The sequence below is a fragment of the Rousettus aegyptiacus genome, unplaced genomic scaffold (genome assembly GCF_014176215.1).
Source record: "Rousettus aegyptiacus isolate mRouAeg1 unplaced genomic scaffold, mRouAeg1.p scaffold_m13_p_7, whole genome shotgun sequence".
NCBI lineage: Eukaryota > Metazoa > Chordata > Mammalia > Chiroptera > Pteropodidae > Rousettus > Rousettus aegyptiacus.
The window spans coordinates 79,330,374-79,355,667 of record NW_023416310.1 but is presented as its reverse complement, the minus strand read 5'-3'; the positions used below and the strand labels follow the sequence as shown (position 1 = coordinate 79,355,667).

General features: G+C 35.6%; 1 protein-coding gene across 1 annotated transcript in view; it reads left to right on the top strand.

The window, feature by feature from the left end:
- TENM2 (teneurin transmembrane protein 2) overlaps window positions 1-25,294 on the top strand; it is a 2,693,686-nt gene that overhangs the window by 952,866 nt on the left and 1,715,526 nt on the right. Inside the window, exon 7 of the mRNA XM_036224946.1 lies at window positions 21,556-21,625. The gene's annotated coding sequence lies outside the window, so the exon portion shown is untranslated. The remainder of the gene's footprint in view (window positions 1-21,555; window positions 21,626-25,294) is intronic.

Below are 25,294 nucleotides of genomic sequence, written 5' to 3'. Positions count from 1 at the left end.
CAAAGGTTCAACTGTGGAATGGAACTTTGAAATCTGCATTGAGAAAACACTTTTCACTGAATCTTCTAGAAGATTCCTGAAAAGATTTTTAATCTCTCTCTCTCTCTCTCTTTTTTTTTTTTTTTTAACCAAGAAACACAATCCTCTTCACCTTTATCTGAAGATCTACCGGAAATCCCTCTTTCTGCACTGGGTTACCCAAGGCAAGTGTGTGATACACTGTGTCTTCTTGAACCTTTAAACCAGCTAGCATTGCATTTTCCCTCTACCTTCAGGTGGTCTCTCTGTCCTGCATTCCCCTTTATCTTTTCTTGCTGCCAGTACAGGTTGTCATGGAACTCATTTATACTTTTCTTATTCTAGATAAATGCTACCAGCTGTTGCTAGGAACTACCTGCCATTAGTAATAACTCATTAGACTTGACAGTGAAAATCTCTCCTACATGGCAAATGCAAGCTGGTAGACTGTGTACTGATGAATCCATTTGAATCCATTTTCAGCCAGTGGGTGAACGTGAATTAGGGAATTGGATAGTGCTTAAGCTCAGCCCATTGTATAACTCTCATTACTTTTTTATGGGCTCACCCAGCATGAAAATCATTCATTAGCAATGAACACATTTAATTGTTCTTTCCAGTTCATCCCTTTGTACATGTTAAACAGATTACCCTGGCTGGCTACAAACCTGAAATCCAAAAGCAGATGCCGTCACTAATTGAGAAACTCAGGTAGGGTACTTAAAAAACAAGCAAACTCACTTTTTACGTTTTTTTGTCAACCTTCGATTATGTCTGGGGCATGATGAAATGAATACATGAATTAATAAATTGCATGCATTAATAAATTAATGGATGAATAAGTAAAAAATTATACTTTGATGCCCATATTTATTACTAAAAGAAAGAACAAGGAAAGGCAATGACGCAATTTAAAAGGAGGAACGAGTGGCGATTGACATGCAGAAGCAGATGTGGAAAGATAGAACAGGAACCTCGGATTTCTACACTTCCTTGAGGCATCGTGGATCGTCATTAAGAAATTATTACTCACTAGCTGCCTCCATCAAAATGAAGAAGGAAAGAATACAGAATAAAGAATGAAAAAGCCTACATGATTCTGAAAGTTTCAGAAACAGAAATATAAAAATAGAGAAGGTTCTTAGAAACTCATGAATAGTCAGTATATTAGAATATTCCACATATTTTGCTGACAAATGTAAACTATCATCAAATTACTGTGGAGATATTTGAATTTCAAGGTTACAACCTTGACATACCTATAGTGGAAAGAATTTAAAGCATTTTTTTGGATTGCTCATTAGTGCTTATTCATTAATTTTAAAAGATAACCAGTTTCTCTAATATTATGTGCTTCTTGAACAATCAACTATAAGGATACTATTATTTTCCCATTTTCCTAACTAAGGGAAAACAAACCATGGTTAGCAAACAACAAAAACAACTTTTAGAAAACATTCTATTTTATGAATGGAGAAAATTAATGCAATCAAATTTTATGTTCAGATATTTTTCAGGTAAGATTTTAAATTGACAGATGAGTTTTCAATGCACCCAAGGAAAGGGCATCCTAAAAATCAAATGTGATAAGATAACAATATTCTGGATGAATCTAGGACCATAATCAGTAGATAAATCAAATTTTATCAGCTCATATCACCAAGTTGCCTGCTTTACTATGGGGGAGAAAAATAAAGGTTTTTTAACATTGGGAAAAGATTCTGTAATTTAATGAAAAATCTAATCAACTGAACCCCGAATTCATGATTGAAAGCCTTTAAGAGGAATGACAACATTTAGACACAGAAGGATGCTGGTAAAGCATCTTTTGTTAGTTTTCAGGCCTGCATAAATGGCAGCTAATCATTGAAATGCACTCTTGGAAATAGAAACTAATATGAACAAGACAGAGAACTTTGAGGAGGCTGAGTTTCTCAAGCTGAAGAGTAAGGGAGACAAAAGATTTCAATAATGGTTTTCAGTTAAATGTGAGGTAATTTAGCAAATGGTAATAATCATTTTTTATTGACTCACTTGGGTAAAAAAGAAAAATACACAAATTATAAAAAGTAAAATTTCAACTAAATAAGAAAGAAATGTCTGTAGTAGCCTTTACAACTACTTTCTACTTAGCATTTATTTGAGACCTGAATTTGTAAACTTTATTCTTAAGTGATATTTTTCAATACATCAGAGTAAGTTCTTTGAGGCTTGAGATATTGTTTGCGTTGTGTAGGGGGAGAGGAATGACATAATGAGTAGGTGTATCTTAATTACAAGAGATACTAAAAACAACTTTGAGGAACATTGGGCAGTTTCAAGATTCAAAGAAATCTGGGTTTGGGTGTATATTTTTTTTTCCTTTTTGTCTTGAGTAATGTTAAACATAAAATGTAAAGATAGTACTGGGAACATCTATAAACTTTTATTACAGAATTTCCTAGTCTTAGTATTTGACTTCATTTGCTTTATCATTTATGTTCTCTCTCATACTGTTCTCATGTATATGTATAGACATAATTATTATTTTTTAATATTTGAAGGTAAATTTTATGTATCGTGGCCATTTACCTATAAATTTTTAGCATAGGATTTCTAAAGAATGGGGATAGTCTCTTACATAACCACACAACTGTTGTCAACTTCACAAATTTACATAAATTCAATACCTTTATCTCAACCACTATCCATATTCAGTTTGGTCAGTTAATTCAATAGCATTCTTCATAGCAATTATTTTCTCTGCTAGCACAGGATCCAGTTTAGCAAAGATTTAGTTGCCATGTCTCTTTAGCCTCTTTTAATCTGGAATGTTTTCATAGACTTTCTTTAATGACATTGACAGATTTGAAAAAAATACACACACACACACATGCACACACCACACACACACACACACACACTCCATATTTTTAAAAATAGAGTACTTCTCATTGTGTGTTGATTTGATATTTCCTTGATGACTGGATTGTTTTTATGAATTCACACTGAAATGCTGCATAGGAGTTACTTTGTCCATCTGGAGACACACAGTATTCATCTGTCCTCATCAATGGTGTTAAATTTAACATCTGGCCAAGGTGCTATCCAGTTTTCATTTCTCCATTGCATAATTATCATTTTTTAAAAATTTTTATTCCTTTTTTTCATTTCTTCACCCATACCATGAAATATATAAAACTACTAAAGAGTATTTAATTTTTTTTTTTTTTTTTTTTTTTTTTTTTTTTTGCTTTTCTGTCATTCTACCCCGCAGCCCAAGCTGTTCAGGACTGAGGGTAATCAGTTAAATTCTCTGTTCGAAAGTACTTATGTGGTTATGGTGTTCATGTGAAATATGATTGGTCTCATTTATTTCAGTTTTCTTGAAGATTTTTTCTGCCCCATTTTTGTTAATTTAATTAACACATTTTAAAAAATATGTGGGCGTTACCTATTTAAAATGTCAAAGCTATAAATACAGGTATATTTAGAGAAATATCACTTTCTCCTGTCTCTTCTAGCCCATATCTTCACCTCACCCCATGTAGTTCAAAATGTTGTTTTCTGGTTTATGCTTCCTGTGTTGCTTTCTTGTGACGATAAGTAGATATATGCATATTTTCTTATTTTCTCTTCTTTCTTATACAATATTTAGCAGTGTGTGTATGTTCTCTTCTTTTATACTTTGCTTTTTCACTTAACAGTATGTCTGGCTAATAGAGTCCTTCCTCATTCTTTTTCATAGCAGCATAGCACTCCATTAAGGTCACTCATTCTCTTATACTTAGAGGCTTAGGTAGTTTCCCCTTATTTTACGATTACAAAGAGCCCTGCAAAGAATAATCTTGTTTATTTGCATATATTGAATGCATTTTCGTATTTTTGGAGGTGTAGCTTCAGGGTAAATTCCCAGAAGTAGGACTGCTGAATGGAAGGGCAAATGCACATGGAGTTTGATAAAAATATTTTCAAATTCCTGTCTATAAGGGTTGGGCTGTTTTGCATTCTTACCAGCATTGTTTCTCCATAGCCTCTCCAATGGAGTCGATTGCCAAGCTTTTGAATTTTTGCCAATCTGATGATTTTGAAATGATATTTCAGAGTAGTTTTAATTACACTTCTCTTATTATAAATGAAGATAAATATATTATCATATGTTTAAAGGATATTTTATGTTTTTCTTTTTATGAACTGTCCATTCAGGGCACCTCTTGAAAAATATCAGAACACTGAATAAGAAGTGCTTTTATCCCAACTCATGGATGGTGAGAGAAAACAGGTAAACCTTCAATGAACCAGGAGTCAGAAATCAGAACGTCAGTAGGACTGTGTCTCCTCGGAGACTCAGGAGATCCCACTCCTTATCACTTCTTCTAGCTTATGGGGGCTGCAGATGTTTCTGAGCTCGAGGCTGTGTCACTCTGACCTCTGCCTTCTTCGCATCACCTTCTACTCTTCATTGTGTCTGATCTCGCCCTGCCCCTCTCTTCTAAGGACTTTTGTGATGGCATTTAGGACACACCTGAATAAATCAGGATAATTATCTGCCAGGATTCTTAACTGTATTTTGATATATAAGATAACATTTACTATTTTGCTATATAAGGCAATATTCAGTTTCCAGAGATTAGGATATGAGCGTATGTTTCTGGAAGCTACCACTGAGCTCATTCAACAGGATTAATCTTAGAGGATGTAAGAGGAAAGGGAAGATGAGATTTTGGGTATCAAGCATGCTCTGAATATTTAGAGAGAAGGAATTGTGGGGAATGCAATACAGTTGACCTTCTGGCTGTCACTCTCACCATTGTCTGGAATAGAAGAGAATTTAGATGATCAAAGCATGCAGCACAACGAGGTTTCATAATCGTTTCTGTGTTTTAACTGGCTTAATCTTTTTGTTGTAATGTGCCCTAATCGTAGTAACTGCATTATCAATTTGTGTTAAAAAAAAAAAAATGGATCTAAGGATGTCTGGTTTATAAACAGTTTTTAAAAGGCAGCACAAGGCACTTTAAAACTTTAAGCTTCTAATGAGCTTAATTTGTGACTTTGACAACAATAGCAAAACATGTGATTGTAGAGCTTTCTAGAAGGGTGAGATCGCAGTACCCCAGGCTTGATGGTTCAGCATAAGACATCATTCAGAAACGATATCATGAAGACAGAACATGTGTTTAAGGCACCTCGTACTTATTACTGTTGTTTTACATGGTTGATCTTAAACAGAAGCCTACCTTTAAATGTCATTGTAAAGGGCTTTCTCCTTTGTTTGGGCTTCAGGTCATACAAGTGCTAAATATTATTGCCTTGTATATTTTCATAGTACCTGTTGATGAGAAAGCTTTACCGAGTACTACATATTGTGATTTAAACAAGATCTTATTAGTCATGTAGAAACTAACATTACAGTTTACAGTATATCCTAGAGGAATTCAGGATAAATTGATTAATCATAGAATCTTTGATTTGTTAGAGAATTTAAAAGTAAACTAATGCAACCACTCATTTAATTCAACGCTTAATTTTTCCTACAAACACTTTTCTAAGAGAACGTCTAGCTTTGTTGGAATACCTCCAGCTTCAGGAAACTCACTATCTTTCAAAAGACCCCATTTAATTTTAATGGTCCTGCATTAAGAAAAATAATCCTACATGAAACATTGTTAAATGTTTCCTTACATACTTAGCAGACAGATCATTTACCTTTACTAGTCATCCCTTTTCCAAGCTAACAATCCTGAGAGGTTTCTGCAGTTCCTAATGAGTCACTGTTTTGAGTTATCATTTCAGAGCTTTTCTAAATGTGCAGGTATTGCCAAAGCCACTGAGTCTCTGCTAGCATAGACTGCAACCATTTGTGTTTCCACTTTAGTTGAAAGTGAGTTAAAACTATAAAATCAAAGAGTAGCAGGGATTTATAGGTTGTGGACTTTGGCTGATGTCTTGGGCCTGCGGGTGTGAGAGTTTAAGATCTTGGATTATTGATAGGTGTTTTGCTTAAGCCAAACGAGGGATTCGTATTACAGAAATTATAAAAGTTTGGAAGTGTCTTATGGTAGTGAAGATTAAGAATGTAGCAGAACTTCAAAATGGAACCAGAACAAAGATCTCTAGAGCTTTAAAAATCCCATTTTCTCTCCCTCTCCCTCTCTGTCTCTCAGTATCAATCTTATTTCTTAATTCCTTTACATACTTCTGCATTTCCTTTATTTTTTCCCTCTCTCTTTACAGACTTACTTGTGCAACATTCCTACCTATCAATTTTACATCTTCTGTTTAAGATTTTCTCAGACCAACCAACTGCCCTCAGTTACAATCTCACATCCCAGAAGAAAGAAACCACTTACACTACTTCAGCTCAGGGCGGCCATTCTCTCTCCTCTAACCAGCTAAGGAGCCGGGGGACATGCAGTGATGTTCTCCACACTTGTTCAGGATGAGGCAATTCTAGGAGAAAGGAGATGGCTCTAGACCAGGGTACCAATCCTTCACATGTTTACAGTGTGGAGGGGTGACTTTAAGTTTCCTAGAGTTTGAGAAAACACAATAAAATGCTTTTTTTTGTAAATGGTAACTATGTTGGAGGCTGAGAATAAAAAAGCAACAACTGGGTTGTGGAAGTCTTATATTAAGCAACTGAAAAAATGAAAGAAGATATTTAACTTTTCCTTGTCTGTATCAGTTTAGAAAAAATTCAAGGGGAGACCAAATATGCAGAAATATTAAGTGTATTAGCTCTTATGACTCTAGCTTGGTGACCTTGGGAAAGAAGGGGACCTTAACACGTAAATCTCTTAATGCATTCTAAGGGTAGATTTGCATTGTAGCTAATTAGGTCACATGTTTGTTACCACATTTATTGTATTCCACTAAAATTTTAGCATTTGCTGTTAAGCTATATTTCAACACACCTATACTCATCCAGTATTCCTCTGTGCAGCATTTGACAGTTATTCTGATTTAATTCATGACTTAGCTCAGCACTTCTCTGAATTCTGATAGTTATCCCTGCAGCTTTATATCAACTGAAAATATGATCGCATACCATCAGGTAGTGATGAAGTATTGAAAATACGGTAGCAACTGTGGTAAAAACAAGCATTTGGCAGGATCTTAGGGATCAGGATTCTGATTTTAACTCTGCCATATAGTGTATAAATTTGGATGAACCATTTATTGCATTATGCCTGTTCTATTTTTCATAAATGAAACAGTATCATAAGTATAAATTGAAATAGCATTTAAGAAGTTGAGCAGCTCCTAAAAGTTCTGTGTAAGTGGTAACATCGTTGAATATCTCTAGTCTTAGGCATTAGGAAGTGCCAGATGGAATGGATTGCTACAGTTCCGACCCTGCGGCAACCTGATCTGAAGGACCAGTTGAGTTGTTATCTGCAGCTTAAAGAGAATATGAAGTTGCAACTGTGGAGCACACCTTCACTGGAATGGCAGTTTTTTCTGTCCCTTGCATCAGATGTATTTCAAGTGTCAGATGGTGCCTTTAAGGCACCAGTCAGTACATGCATCCAGCCTGTTAAAAGTGATGCCAGTTAAAGGAATTACATTACTTTGATTCTGAGACAGCTTCACTGATTGCAAGGTGGCTTCTGTAGTGGTTGAATGCTGTTTTAACTTTTGGAGTAAAGCTATGCTCTTCAGTATTTTATTTTAACAGTAGCCTTATTTCCGTCTCAGCCTGGGTAGTTCACTGGGGCTAATTCATTGTTCCAAAAGTGGACATGAGGTACACATGACCAAATATGGACCTGCCTACACTGACCACAGCAATAAAGTCAGAGACAGGCATGCAAAGCAAGTTAGCCTAGTCGGACTTCTTCCCTAGACAATTTAAATATTGAGTAGAATGATACAAATGAAAAACAATTGTCACCTGGTCATAAGTTCTTGCATTAGATCCTCCTGACTGTCCCAGTTTCTGTCCTTCCTAAGACCTAGATATTCAACTTCTATCTTAAAATCAACAGGCTGCTTCACACATTTCCAATAGAATTTTTGCTTAAACAGGCATGTTGATTTGTGTTACTTATAACCGAATAACTTAAATTGATATATACCATAATATTAGAAAATGAAGAAATATGCATTATGGAATTGAGAAGATGCAGCACCTAGACGGCCCAGAAGAATTTCACTGAGTCTAAATCTCCATGAATTCTGTACTTTTTCCATTCACGTCAGCAACACCCAGTAGCAGCCTGGCCGCTCCTGCGGTTCCACTCCATGGCTCATCGTATAAGCCAGTCACCTTACTTTCTTTTATACATCCATACCACACCCTCACACATTTGTTACCAGCCTAGATTATGCTCTCTTGAGCACTGGTTTAAGAGTTCTTCTGTCTCAAGATTGCTTAACATGGTTTGACTGACTCTGGTTTAGTCCCTGCTTCCTTTGACTAAATTCTCAAAATCAATAGGAAAATAAAAGTCTGCATTTCTCTATCTATTCATAACTGTTCTTAATATTATAGATACATTTAATATTTGTTAGAGAAACTTGATGCCAGAAAAATTTTTCCTAATATAATGATAGCAAAAGTCTCCTTAGTATTACTTAGCCTTTTATGGCATTGAGAAGTACATTAATTGCCTATTAACGCATAACAAATTGCCCTAAAACTCAGTGGTTCCAAACAACATATCATCTCAGACTATCTGTAGGTGTGGGATGTGGATAGACTTTAGCTGTGTCTTCTGCTTCAGAGTCTCTCAAAGGCTACATAGGAGCAATGTCTGTGGTCTCATCTTAAGGCATGACTGGGGAAGCATCTAATTTCCAAAGTCATTCATGTGGTTGTCAGCATGACTCAGTTTCTCAAGGGATTTTGGACTGATAGTCAAGCTCCTCATTGGCTGTCAGCTTCCCTCAATTCCTTGACTCTTTGGTCTCTCCATATGGCAGCTAGTTTCATCAGAATAAGCAAGCATGAGGGCCAAAGAGGGAGTATAAAAAAGATGGAAGTCACAGACTTGGCAGTGACATCGCATCACATTCTGCATATTCTTTGGGATAGAAGCACGTCATGCAGCCTGGCCCACACTCAAGAAGAGGGGATTCTACAAGGTCGTGGATACCAGGAGTCAGGTCAGAATCTGCTTTCCATGGTGCACATGACTATTTTTTGTCCACCTTTCAACACCATACAGTAGCTTAATCACCCGACACTGGTGGTGGTAAGGCAGAAAACAAGATAGTATTCACTTTACAGTGACCTCACAATTCTGTGTTTTCTGCAATAGCACCTCTAAGCCTGTCAAGAGGAACTTCACACACATTTGTTGCTGAAGTCATCTCATTGTCACTTTTAGTTTCAAAGCAGTGTGTTCCTTTAAAACTCTTGGTGCTGTGTACTCAAGCGGTCATAACACAAGGTGTCTAGAGATGCTAGAGAAAAGATTGCTATTTGCTTATGGTGAGACATTGTGCTTGTTTCCCACTGACAATCAGCTGTTTAGTCACTGATCTTGAGCAGGGAAGAGGTAAATGCAGTTAACTTGACTCTATTGGGATGTCAGGATTCTAGGGCTCAAACTTTTGCTAAGCAGTTGAGCATCTTCTTAAAGAAGAATGTTTATATGCGTGTTTCATGTATCATACAGCTAGTTTTTTTTTTTCTATTGCCTTTTTTGAGGCTATTATCTTAAAATGATGGTCTTCAGATACTCTTAATGTATATGTATCTGATTGCAGAAAGTTGATATCGTGTGTGAGTGTGTGTGTGTGTGTTTCCTGAATCATTTTCCATCATGGCGTGCTTAAATCTAAGAATTTCATGTTGTGACAGTTTTATTTCTAATTACTTTCATAATTGTCATCACCAGTGACCCAGTATACAAATAAGTAATTTATATGTGCTGTGCTTTTATGATGACAGAAATGGAAGAAAAAATTTAAAATTTGAATCAGTATTCAACTGAATCATCTGTAGAATACAGATGTGAAAATGTGTGATTTGGAAAAGAGAATGGGCATTCTGATTAATTTTTTTAACCTTCTAGTTAAAAGAAACCAAGTATTCGAGGTTATCCAAATGATAGAATAAATGCTTTCTATTATATCTGAAATGTTACAATATAGCAATATAAGTTATGATGCCAGGATATTGTGGAGAACTGCTGACACATGTATGGCAATTAATATTTTATTCACTTATACTTGCATTTATTAACTCATTAATAAACAGTCATGGGATCTGCATTCTCCATCAGACGTCACACCCCATGCTGGTGAATATGAATAAGACATAGTGCTCGCACTTTAGAAATTCAGTTTATTTAGGTAACACTGATACAAATAAATAGTTATTTATTTTTTTTAATGAAATGGTAATAACAGGAGGATGTAAATGATATGGCAATTGTTTGGAGCTTCCAAACTTGTGTATTTAATTAATCAGGAATCTTGAAAAAAAAAAAAATTCTGTGGCGCTCAAATGGACTTTTTGGCTAACTATGTGCTCAGAAAAACAGAGTATATTATCACAGACCACAAAATGTGGGTTATTTTTAACATCAAAAACATAGGGAGCTATGATCTTGGGTTAAAATATATTCCCTCCAAAGAGAGACAACTATATTAGTTATATATCTGTTAGCAACTATATCAGTAACTGTTTTCTGTTTAACAAATTCCCCAAAATCAAGAGTTTTAAACACCAAGATGTATTCTCACATAGTTATTGAAGGTCAGGAACCTTGATACAGCTTAGTGGGGAAACTTGAGCTCTGTGTCTTCACAAGGCTGCAGTGGAGGGATTCGCTGAGGTTGCAATCATTCAAGGCTCAACTGAAGTGAGATCTGCTTCCTTCACTCATGTGACTGCTATTGGCAAGTCTCAAGTTGGAATTGCCTGTGCTGTAGGCTGGAGGCCTCCGTTCCTTCCTTCCTTCCTTACAAGGCAGAACATGTCATAGCAGAATGAGTGAACAAGAAGGCAGGTTGTGCAGATGGAAGCCAGGGTCACTCAGAAGCCTGATCTCGGAATTGGCAGCCCGGTTACTTTTTTATGTACCTTGCTCATTGGAAGTGAGACCAGGTGATCCAGCCGACACACAATGGGATGACCACCAGGAAGTGGGGGATCTGGTGACCTAGAGACTGACTGTCACAGAAACCTCACATTAACCTTTTTTATGTTGTACGTTGTATTGATGAATTTCTGTGATAAGGGAGGAAAACGAAAGTCTTCTCAGAAGTAATACTAAAATGTGGATCCCCACATAGAAAGAGGGATTGTTAGAGTAACTGTTGGGTTGAAAAATATGAGCAAGAAGTAGGAGGTAAGAAACGGCAAGGTGTTCCACTAGGGACGCAGGATAAGGAGTAGATTGAGAGTCAGCGCAAATCGCACTGCAGAGGTGCTCCATGCTGAGGAGCTGGGGTGTATTTCTAAAGAGATGTTTCAAAGTCTTCTTGTCATCTTTATACCTATAATATTTGTGAATTTGTTAGTTATTTTGCTTTGATAAAAAAATCAGTAAAGTTGCTTAGATGTTGCATATATGTTGGTTACTTAATGCTTACATTTATTCAAAGGGTACATCAAGTAATTGATTTTCTAATTTACAAATAAGACCAAATTAGAGCCCTTTTTCTAATAATTTTTTAGGGGGAAGCCAAGTGTGTATTTAAAAAAAGAATAATCTGCCACAGCATAAGAAGTGCTTAAGGGGACAGAGGTAAAACACATTAAGACTGTTAAGGTTAACCTCTTATCTTTAGCAAAATTTATCTCCATTCTCTCCATTATGATCATTATCAGTATGAAGTCTTGGTTGTAATCAGTAAAGTTTATTCTTAGCAAACTATCGTCACATATTGTTCTAATGATGTTTTCATTGAGGGACAACAGATGTCAGTGAAGTGTCACTCATTAAAATGCTCGAGACTCTCCTTTGTTTCCAACGGTGATTGTGTAATGGCTTCTTCAATGACTCCATAAAATGCATGAGTGTATAACTTCACATGCATGTATGTGCATACACACATACAGACACATATATGTGTGCCCGACATGTGCATTGAGGGAAATACAGTTCCATACTTCAGAACATTTCAATACAGCATCATTGGAAAGGTAGATTGTGACCTCAAATCACTACATTGCATTTTTTTATAAATATGGTCAGATTGCCTTCAAATGGACACCTGGATTATACTTCTATGTTTATAGTACATGATAGAAAACTATCTGGAAAGCAGTTTCTATATTAATCTAAACTTATAAATGTTTTAATTTAAATTTTTATGTGTTCATCATATTAATTAGTTTACTTTGTTTCACATTTTGAGGGCACAAAAAGAAGACAGCATTTCTTTGTGTAAAATTTAGGTTGTCAGGTATGGTACCTTAATGTACTAACACAGGAACTGCCACAAGGTACATTATTTTTAAAAATCCAAAATGCAGAATTGTCTGTGGAGTGATCTGTAAAGTCACACACAAGTCATGTATGTGCCTATGCAGAGAGGAAGCTTTCAACAAAATGACTCTATGGGCAAGGTCTGGGGATGAGAGTGTAGACGTTTTCACATTATATTCAGTACCTCTTAACAGTTCTGGTAGTCTCTAATGTCAGCAATATCTTTTGATGCCATCATGGGCCATTTAAATTTTCTTATCTTCACTCCTCTGTATTTAGGAAATAGTAATAAATTCTACTTTAGGGCAACATATTGAACATTTTTATAAAATAATACAACTTTTTTTTCTTAGTCCATCTGTGTTGTTTACCCTTTATTTCTATTTTTATCAATTGTAATTGTGTGCTTATTAATTGATATACTTCTGTAAATTGAGCTCTTGGAGAACTGAGAATTTAGCATAGTGCCTGATGTGAATGGTAGATATTTAATAAATATTTGTTGGTCATATGATACAAATTACATGAAAAGAACATAGACTTCAAACTGAAATAGACGTGGATTAAAATTTTTATTTTTCCAATATCTAGGTGATAATCATGGACATCTTAACAAAAGTACTGAATTTCTAAGAAGATAAAATTAACAATTCCATTTTATGAAACTTCAGTAATGATTACATGATACACAATTTTTAAAACCGTCATCGTGATTGTCACATAAGTCTTTAATTACATTAAGATCTCTTCCTCATTTTCTTTTTTTACTCATCATTTATTAGTCTTCTATAAGCCACCAAGTCTTCCTTGCAAACATTTTAACACATTTTTTTTTATATATTTAAGTTACTGTTAGAATGAGACAGAAGAAAAAAGCCCAAAGATAAATTGTAGAAATGTAGACATTTCCCTCCTATCCAGTGGCAGTGGGGAGCTGGCTAAGGGAAATTAACTTTTAAAATAGTTTTTTCATCAAACATTTTCATCACTTATTATGCACATAAATATATACTTAAATAGATAAAAGCTATGTAAATTTTTGTTCCAAAGGAGATCTAACCAGTGACAGGCAATATGAGTAATTTTAGAGACCAGTACAAAAAACTTTATGTAGGATATTATATAATTCATTTGCAGAGATGCAAGTCATTGCTGCTAACTTGAAAGAATTACAGTAAATTTTACCGCCACCACGTGTCTACTGCTTTGTAGTCTCCGAGCTGAAGGGTTGAGTGAACCATCCATCCAGATATTTTGTTTGCATTGTTCGTGAAGGGGGGGGGGGGAGGGACTGATCAGTTTATCTTTGTTTCATTTTAAGTTAATCATTGATTTTAAGTAGGGCTCAGAATTTAAGCTAATAGTTCTTTTTTATAATATAAATTAAATTGTGAATTTAGATTAATAGACTCTCGCACAGTGGGCTAATTACAAAACCACAGCAGTAGGAAAGATAAGAAAATGCAGCTACTCATATATTTGGCATGTTGACATTTGGCATTCTGCTTCGAAGTGGATGTTTACACAGTGGCCGTCTTTACTATCATTTACAATAGGTTATATGTTATTTCTGACTTAAATATCTTATCCTATATACAGCACAATAAACAAACCACCATTAACCTATGTGCAATTAAACATTTCACGAGGCATTTTAGATATTGTACGCATATCCATTCACTCATTTGCAGAAAATTGTGCAACTGCCTGTTATTGGCTTTGAGGTGGTCATGCGATCACAATGAAGTTTAATGGAAGCTAAAGAAAACTCTTACCCATAACCTCCTGCTTTCTATTGAAATATATTGGGAAGCACAGTTGCATCGTCACACAGTGGCACTCCATTTGTTAACAGTCACAGAGGGTGATACTTGGCATTTGAACCTCACGGTTTTCAACTCATTGTCATGTGAATTGATAATATCCAATACAGGATTTTTTTTTTAATGGCTCATTGTTCATTTTGATTTTTATTAAAGTCATCCAATATTGATTTTTCAATTAAATAGTTCATTTCTTGTTGGGTATGTGTTCTGCAGAATCATACAAATGACTGTTTCTGAAATCATGTCATGTGATAGCTATATATCTCAAATTGTCTGCAGGCATGGTCATAGTTGATGACTGGGAAGTGCTAAAATGGAGCCAGCATGATAAAGAAATTTTCCAGACAGGTGTGATCTAATAGCTCATGAATTTGGGCACTGGCTTCAAAATCAGAAAGACCTGCAGTTGTCTCTATCTTTTGCCTTCTCTCCTCTGTTTTATTGCAATACAAAGTAAACTTCGGATGGTGAATTACATACATAGTTTGCTCTGTCTCAGAGCTACTGAAACATATATACTCTCTCCAACAGCTTAAGCAAAGCTCTGCAGTGGGTGGTAATTGTGGCTGACAATAGCAATCATGTGCTCCTAAAGTGGCAGTGGAGAAACATGAAGATTATGTGGGAGTGTCAAATCTGTAATTTAGGCAGGGCGGTGTCAAACATCTGCGAACAACATTCCCAGAACATCCAAATTAAACAAAACCAGTTTTTAGAAGAATGTAAAGCTAGCACAATGTGTAGGTTCTGAAAAAAATTAATGTAACAAACTATTTCTTACCTAGATTAAACTAAAGGCTTATATAGTCAATCAAAGTTATGGATTGTGCTATGAGGTTCTTTATATAATCTCCTGCATTTCTTTAGGGATTTCTCTATTTCTTTTTATTGCAATATTGGTTTAATTGGATGTCAAGCAATGGTAGCTGCTACAAGTGCCCATGTTTTATAATTTCTCATTTTAATATTGAATAAGAACAAATGCTTCTCTAGTGGTTTACCTAGAAAAATTGGCAACTTTATGATTTTTAAATATAATTTTATAAATGATAATTTCCTTAAGCAGTCCCAAATTTATTTTATATATAAAAACATAATGTGTATAAAAATCAGAAATGTGTATATTAATTTTTCATGAGTGCAGTTTAACTTTTTAATGTCCTCATTTTTATGTATTTTTATTTATTTTTATTAAATCTATTGGGTCGACAATGGTTAATAGAATTAGATAGGTTTCAAGTGTACAGTTCAATAATCCATCATATATACTGCATTTTGTGTTCACCACCTAACGGCGAATCTTCCATCACCGTATATTTCATCACCTTCACCTTTATCTACCTGTCCCCACTCCCCACTTTTTCTCTGGTGACCGCTAAACTGTTGTCTGTGTCTACGAGTTTTTGTTTCTCTTGTCCGTTTGTTTCTTTCATTTGCATTTATATCCCACATGCGAATGAAATCATATGGTCTCAATTTTTTCTGTGTGATTTATTTCGTGTAGTATGATTATTTCATTGTATATATGTACCACATCTTATCCAATCATGTATCAAAGGACTCTGGTTGTTTCTATCTCTTGGCACTGTGTAAAATGCTGCATTGAACATTGGGTGCATATATCTTTATTAATAAATGTTTTCAAATTTGGGGGGTAGGTACCCAGAAGAGGGAATGCTGGGTCATATGATAATTCTATTCTTAATTTTTAGGGGAACCTCCATACTCTTTTCCATAGTACCATTTCAGCATGAATGAGGCACTTCCTTAAATGATAGTTATTAGAATCTATTAATTTCAAACTTCACTTTCCATAGTGCACAGGTGACATGACTCTCCCAGATGAAAAAGGGGTTAGTATTTAGCAAATTTCATAGCTCATTAGGAACCATAAAATAAGTATAACTTCTAAAAGTTTAAAAACAATTATTACCTAAACTTTTTAACCTTACAATGGAAAAATAATAAAAAGAATAAAATATCAAGAAATAACTATGGGAAAGCCACATATGAAATAACTATGGGAAAGCCACAATACCAAGTACAGTATCTGAAAATACCAATCTGATTATACCATTCCTTTACTTAACACCTTCTTTTTATGATTTCTCGTTATTTTTGGTAAACAAAAAAACAAACAAAAATTCCCTAGCATAGCCTAGTGGCCAGTAGAGTCTTTTTCTACTTCTCTAGTTCCCCTATACCAGATACCTTCTGCCAGAGAGACTTTACATATGCTATTATTACCTTTGCCCAAAAGTCTCATTCCAATTGTTCTCTCTTGTGCTATCTGTGCTTAATCACTCAGAGTAGGTCAAATTTCTGTATACTACATACTCAGAGAACGTCAACCTCTTTTATATTCCTATCACGGTGGTCATTTTTTCTATGTATTTACGTGCTGATTCTATAGAGGAAGCAGCAAACATTTGCAGACATTTGTGTAATCAACTTATCACAGATTTACAGGATTTAGCAGTCATATCTTTTAGCTATTCCTTGTGATGACACATTTGTGAAAAGATGAGCCCACAAGAGAAAAGATTAATAATTATAAATATGACTCATGTTTGTAGTGAGCTTTATATTTTACTAAGCCTATTCTAAGTCTTACTTGATTCTTGCAATAATCTCGTGAGGAATTTGGGAAAGTTATGCATTCAACAAACATTCGTAGCATCTATTATGATGCTGTGTTCTACAGATACAAATATAAAAACAAGCAGCAATTTTCTTTTCTAACTTCAGCAAGATCCTTTACTTTTCATTTTAATTGCGGTAACATTGATTAACATACGTTTCAGGTAGGCAACATTATTATTCCATATCTATATATACTATAGTGTGCTCACCACTAAAAGTCTAATTTTCATCCATCACCATATATTTGGCCACCTTTACCCACTTTACCCATCTCCCACCCTCCTCTCCTCTGGTAAGCACCAATCTGCTGTCCGTATCGATGAGTTCATTTCTGTTTTGTTTCTTTCTTTTTTGTTTTATATTCCACAAATGAGTAAAATCATGCCGTGTGTGTCCCTTTCTGTCTTACTTATTTCACTTAACATAATACCCTCAAGATCTATCCATGTTGATGCAAATGGCACTATTTCATTTTGTTTTATTGCTGAGTAGTATCCCATTGTGTATACATATAATACTTTGTCTTTAACCATTCATCCCTTGATGGACATTTAGGTTGTTTTCATATCTTGGCTATTGTAAATAATACTGCAATAAACATAGGGGTACACATATGTTTTTTAATTAGTGTTTTCATATCCTTCGAATAAATACCTGGAAGAGAAATAGCTGGATCATATGGTAGTTCTATTATTAATTTTTTGAGGAACCTCCATACTGTTTTCCACAGTGACTGTGCCAGTTTACATTCCCACCAGCAGTGTACGAGGATTGCCTTTTCTGTCTCTTCTCTCCAACACTTGTTATTTCCTGTCTTTTTGATAATAGTCATTCTAACAGGTGTGAGGTGATACCTCATTTGGGTTTTGATTTGCATTTCCTTAATAATTAGTGGCGTTGAAGGTCTTTTCATGAGCCTGCTCGCCATCTGTATGTCTTCCTTGAAAATATGTCTGTTCAGATCCTCTGCCCATTTTTAATTAGGTTGTTTGTTTTTTGTTGTAGAGCTATATGATTTATTTCTATTTTTGAATAGCAACCCCTTATCAGAAATACAGTTTTCAAAAATCTTGTTTGGTTAGTTGTCTTTTTGTTTTGTTGATGTTTGTGTGTGTGCGCGCGCGTGCACGTGTGTGTGTGTGTGTGTGAATTTGACTCTAAAGGCAAGGGAAAAAAAAAACAAAACAGAGCCACATCAACCTAAAAAAATTTCTACACAGCAAAGGAAACCATCACCAAAGCAAAAAGGGAGATCATTTGCAGGGAGGGGATGGAGATACAAAAAGAAAAAACTAACTATAAACAATGGAGGGTAATTAGGGCTACATTCACTGTAAGAAAAGATTGATGTATGAATGAGAACAGGAAATGGTCCATTCTGCCTGAGGAAGGTAAAGATGTGGACAGAGCACTGCAAGCAGAGGAAACATGAGTAAATGAACACGGAACAGTATATGGTTTCTGTTCCAGAGAACTCAGAGATGCAGAGAGGTATTGGTAGGAGACAACATGACTCTACCTGTCTTGATCCCTGCATTTCCGTATGGCTCAATTCTCAGGCAGGCTCTCCCATGCTAGTGACAAGCATTCCAATCTCACATGTTGTCTTCTCAACATTTCCAACAAGATTCTCAAAATTGTATCTCATGGGCTGCACTTGGATGTGTTTTTGGGAGGCTTAAATGCAGAAATGTGTGTAAAATACCTAGCATGGTGTCTGGAGAAATATCAGCTTGTTAGTAAAAAAATTAGATCCTTTTCTCTTTTTTCTTAAATAAGCCTAGCATCTAAGCAGAGGTCTTTGCCTGTTATGCCAACAAGATGACTAATGATAGAACTTATAATTACATGCACGTGGTGGGGAAAACATTCCCCTACAACAGCAGTCCCCAACCTTTTGGCACCTGGGACCAGTGCTCCTATGAGAATCTGGTGCCTAATTTTCTGAAGTGGAGCTGAGCAGTGATGCTAGCGCTGGGGAGCGGCTGCAAATATAGAGGAAGCTTCACCCACTCACCTCCTACTGTGCAGCCCAGTTCCTCACAGGCCACATACCACTACCAGTCCGTGGCCTGGGGATTGAAGACTCCAGTCCTACAAGATGGCTTTCAATGGCTATCAAACACATTTGTCAATGACTGTCCCTTTCAGTTATCTGTGGAACTAAATGACAATAACTACCACTTATGGAATTTTCTTCCATGTGCCTGACATTGTGCTGAGTCCTTGACATGTAGTAGTCATATGTTACATCCCAACACTAGGAAGTTGGTATTCCTGTTAGGAAACAGAATTTTATACTGAACTCTGAATGTTTTCAAAGATGTGATTTGGCTTCTGTCTAAATTATTAGATTTTTTTTTTTTTTTGTACCACATAAGAGTTGAACAAAGGGCAGATTGTAATTCTGTCTAAATTATTAGGATTTTTGTGCAATGTAAGAGTTGAACAAAGGGCAGATTGTAAGTGGTGAACCTTGTCTGAAATGACTGACATGTTTTTTTGAAAATGAATTGAATTTGAGTTTTAATATTAGCTTTACATGTATCCAGACATCTTCATAGGAATGGTATGGGAAAGGCTTAATATCTACATCCCGAGATTATGATATAGGGACACCTCCCTCTCTGTGGCCCATTCTCTTTTACATCCTGGCCTGTATCTGGCACGGAAAATTGGACTGTGCTTTTTCTTGGAACATGCTCTATTGTTTTCTTGATTCTGATTTTGCAAGAATGATTTTCTCCTCCCTCTAATGTCTTTATTCATTCCAATTTGCGTAAATCTGATAGATTCTTCAGACTAGCTCATTCACCTTCTTTCGTGAAGTCCTGCCAAGGTTACACTGCATTAATCACTGATCTTGGAGTTCTGGTTTGCTAAATGTCTTTAAAAATGTTTATTGTACAATTAACAAATGTATACATTTGGCAAATAAAGATAACCAAAAAGAACAAAAACAACCACCTGCAATTGCACCAGTAAGAAGGAAGTTGGTCTCTGGCCCTATAACCCTGAACACACCCAATCTCGTCTGATCTCAGAAGCTAAGCAGGGTCGGGCCTGGTTAGTACTTGAATGGAAGAAGGAAGTTGTGCTCACATACATATGTATGGGTAAAGAAAATATATGTACATATACACACATATATGTACATATGTGTATGTTTTAAAATTATAAAATATCTAGTATCTTGCTCATTTACTGAACATTATACAATAAATTAAAATATTAAAAATATGACTAGTGTCTTTCCATTGGTACATTAGTACATGAATCTTACTAGTCAGATATGTTATTTAATGAGGCATTATAAAGTGATTAATAAATAGCAAGACACGATTAGTTTCCTATCCACTTATTTATAATAAGATCTTGAGAAAAATACTTGTTCTCTTATTTTTATATAAAAATATTTAACTCAAAGGATTATTTTGAGAATTATATGAAATAATGCAAATGAGATATGTAATATAGTGTCTGACACATAAGTATTCGAAAGTATCAATCATTAGTATTATTTACATTATTATTTATTCCTTCAACACATGCCAGCTATGTATTCAGAAATATTCTAGATCTAACTTAATGGAGCTTAACCTCTATTTAACATATTTTCACTAGATAATGGTATTTCTACAGCTGACAGTGGGGTATGATGGATAAGCATGTGTGGCAAATTAGAATAGCTGAGACTAGTCTTAAAAATGAAGTAGTTATATATAAAAAAAAAATTGGAGATAACAAAACCTCCTACATCTCGATGGAGATTTCATAATGAGCTATTCAAACTTGTAACCTGTAACCTCAGGAATTTTCTTTTATCTTCTAGATTCTGTAGTAAAAAAGACAAAAAAAAAAAAAAAAAACAGAAAACAAAAATAGCCCTGTTGTGTCCAGCCCCTGTCAATTAATGCCTGCAACTGGTTAACTACCAGAAAACCATTTCTACTAATGCGAGGCAAGACTCACCAGCTGTCAGGCAGAGTTAGTATCCTTGGAGGGACCACATACATATCTTGTTGCCAAGGAAAACAGCCTATAACATCATCTTTTTTCAAGGCACGGGTAAATTCTTGCCTCGTCTGTACAAAACCTTCACACCTCCAAGAGGCCAGAGGGTACAAATTAAAATTCATACCTAGCAGAAACAGCTTCCACAATGCTTGCCATACTCTTGCACACAGTATTCAAAAGAGAATCCCAAGGACTTAGCTATTGTCTCAACACTGCATTTGAACTCTGTTCGTGCACAAGCACAGAGCAGCTAGTGTTTTACAAAGGACAGGGGTGGTTACATTTAAATTACTCAGCGTTATCAGACATGCCTGTGTTTGTGTCTGTTGCATTTTTTTTTTTTTTATTATTTTTACCTTAAGCCTTTGTTGTCAAGTTGGGAACACTGTTGAATCCTGTTAAATAACAGAGGTTATATAAACAACTTTGTGTGTGTGTGTGTGTGTGTGTGTGTGTGTGTGTGTGTGCATGTGCATGCATGTGCGCGTGCACGTGTGCATGCGTGTGCGGGCCTGCGTGCGTTTTTGTGTGTGCATGTGTTTCCCAAAGACATGAAAAAGCAAAAAGAGACTATTGAAAGAAAATCTTGAAGCAAAGCTGTGGGTTCCCATGCCCATCTGGATCTTTACTGACTGTGTTCCACTAGATGATTTGACTAGATACACCTGTTGTTTTCTCTGCAGAGCCATTGGGAAGAGAGCGTGTGCAGCCGGAGCTTAACGATTAGAACGTGTGGCTGCTGCAGGAACCTTGGTAAGTCGTAGTAAAGCAAGAGTGTAAATACTAGAGTATGCATCTTTTGTCAATTCCACGCTACTTTTGGAAAAATGTTTGGCATTTGCTTCCTTGCATTTGGCAATATAGACTATTTTAATAATGTTTACACTCTTGTTCTGCTCCCTATCTCAACAAGCTGTTAAGAGAAGCCACGTTTAAACAAGCATCCCTGCATCTTTTGCCGCTTCTTGAAGAGGGTAGCAGGCTGTTCCCCAGAATAGTCTGTAAAAGATCTTCTCCAAATAAACTGCTTTAATGCTAAGCAAAATGCCACATATGTAAAATAGGTAATGCCGGATTATGTAAAATGCTTTTTTTAAAAGATGAGGGAAAAGGACTTAGTATCAAATAAATCTGTCAGCATGGGAGTTCCAGAAATAGTTGTAAAGGTAGTTTAAACTGCTTAATATTGCAATTACTATTTACTTCTTCAAATTAGCCTCCATTATCTTATGAAAGAATCTTAAGAATAATTTATTTGACTCTACAGGGGCTTGTGGCTATATCATGAATAGATGTTTAAAGAGCCTGCTAAGAGTCTTCTAAAACCTAATTTAATCTTTGTATCAAACACTTTTACTTATTACTTATTCCAGTCTAAACACCCTCACAATCCAAATTTCTCAAGGAAGCCTCTTTCTACATTAGCATTAATGTATTGGCATGCAGTAGGGAAATTCGCCCTGAGTTATATGTATCAAGAGAAACAACAAAGTAAGTGTGCTTTGTTCTTAGCAAGCTTACTTAATCTCTCAGATGAAAGATGAATCAGAAAACAATACGAACCAGCTCATCTTAATTGGAATCATAGAATACATGTTGGAATAGAAAAGTACTTTACATAGTACCCAGTCTAGACTCCACTTCTTCTATTTGAGAGAAAAAGAGGTTAAGAATGCTAAAACCACTGACCCAAGGCCTAGAGGAAGACATCTGGCAACATACACACAATCAAAACAAGGCACAGTGCTTGATATTTCCAATTTTATTTGAATATTCTGGCATTTCTTTCCTAATCAATGAGAATCACTGAGCAAACTCTTGAAAGTACAGATACCTAGGATTCTCCCTTAGAAGATCTCCATTAATGGTGCTGGAATAGAGCTTAAGAATCTGTATTTTGACAAATGCCCTGGAAAATTATGATATAGATATTATAGAAAATGCTACACCATATATATAATTTTGTCTTTTAAGATCAAAGACCACTACTCTCGTTTAAGCCTGTAAAAATTTTTCTAAAATATATCATTACAAATTTATCTTTAAGTTGGACATATTGATTTCTGAGACTTTGGGGAAGACATATTTAGACTCATGTTATGTCCACTTATAAGTCAATTTTCCTGGAATCTACTTTTATACTTATGGTATTTATACATCTGTTTTCTGTAATAATGTCATTGCTTAGACTCCATCTAGAGCTTTGACCATTGAATCAACATTCTATTTAGTTAAATATTAAATCCAGAAAGGCACTAAAACAGCACCAACTGAGATGTGTTTTAGGAACTGATGTCAGGAAGAAACAGTTAAAATTCTTGGCAACTGACTGAATTGCTATGCTTGCCTCATATGAATTTCCTAGAGATATGGCAAATTGTACTTCCATAAGAGATTAGCACTTTTTAAAATTACACACACAAGCTAAAAACTGTGTTGACTGCTGTCCGTGGTGCTAATAGTGAACTCTGGGAATGGTACCTTTATACAGTCAGCTCATAAAAAGCATTTAACAGACATTGCTCTTAATTCCTATAATTTTGGCAGTGCCAAGAATATTCAGGCACTAGATTCAACACCCAAAGAATTCTCCCCTAAGTCAAACGAGCTAAGTGTACCTGCAATTATTTAAATAGACATGTTTGACTTTCAGGTACTTTTTAAGGGAAATAATGACAAATGGACAAGAGGCAAAAGTTATTCTTTAAAAAGACAGACTTAGCCTCTAAGCTAACACTGTTTAGTTTAGCAATTTCAGAGGCTGTGTACTCAACTTCTTGTGTGAATTGTGTTTTTATACCATCCCATTTGACAATTAAAATGGGGAAATGTGGGAAAAGCCATTGTTTGTTTTTCTATAGTGCTATCAATGCGCACTGCACCGAACAATAGTCAGGGCATGGCAAACAAAGGCTCTGCCCTGTGGAGCTTACAATCGAGCAGCAGGATACAAAGCAGAACAATGCGATTTAGAACAAGCATGTGGTGATTAACAACCTTTCTGAGAGGCATTATTTGCAGAATAGGTGCTTTTTTTATATATAAATCAGTGGGTGGGGGGCGGGCGTACATTAATTGAGAAGCAGTTTCATCTATAGGGACTTTGACAGAAGACACAAATCAGCCTTGGGTGAATAGACCAAGGAGGAAAGAAAATTAGGAGGATGGTATGATCAGTAATTAAAGATTTCAGGGCAGGCTCTCTCTGCAGTGATAGAGACCTGGAGAGGTCCTAGAAATAATGAATATAGCCACGTCATAAAGAAGAAAATAGGAACTAAGGTATTTAATAAAAAAGAGTCCCTTTCTCGTAGTTCAGGAAAGGAGATTGGTTTGAAAACATCCACAGAGAGAGACAAGGGCAAAAATGTGTGGTGTGTCATTTAAAATTAGAAATTTTACTTGAACCATACAGAAATTATGGCAGGTGTTTGATAAATGAATTCTAAGTTGCTAATGGCAAAAGAAATAGTATCATTTAGCTAGAATTGTATGTTGAGAAGTCAAGAATTCAGAGAGATGGCTGTGTGAATTCAAACATATTTTGGAACATATATCTAGTGTTCTGTTTTGTGTGTTGTCTGTGTGCACGCGCACCATTTCAGGAAGGTAGAACAACCATCAGAAGCAAGAACGTGTTTCCGTTCACTCCATTAATAATGGTTGCTATTTATGGAGTGCGTACGATAGCCAGGTGTTATTCTCAGCATTACTTATATCATGTCCTTCATTTCACACAGCTGCCCTACAACTATTAGACTCTCCAGTCCACAGATGAGTTAGTTGAGGCACACTGAGACTGAGTATCTTCTGAAGCAGATAGTCTAGTTTCAAAGTCAGCACTCTACACACAATGCTGTGAAATTCTCTCCAAATCCAGATTCCTATCCTCAAGAAGAACCCTCCTTGATGGGAGCATCCTGTATTTTCCTGAAGGTTAGGGAACACTATTTAATCTGTCCTGTGTCACATACATACAGGAATGTACATATATATATATTCTTCCTATAGTGTTTGCATTCTGCTCATATCCTTTATAATAACTAGTGAATTAGGATGAATGAGATGATCTCGTTTGTGTCAAGTACAATTGATTTAATACCTAAAAATCTAGATAAAATTTTGAGATAGGAGAAAACACCATGAATCCACTCAGCTTCCATGAGAGAATAGTATAAACCTGGGAAATAAAAGAGGTACTAGATTAAAGTTCAAGCACCTGAAACATATTAGCAAATGGCTTTTCCTATATTTGCTTCTTTGCACATGGCCCCACAGTGGCTTGTGGCAGCCTGTGTTTTTTGTATCACATCCTAATAGATTATAGATAAATGTGAACTTAAATAGCATTCCCTTTGTTTATTCCAAATGTAGCAATTTTGTTATTCAGGGTTCCCTGAGTATTTGTTAATATTTTTCATG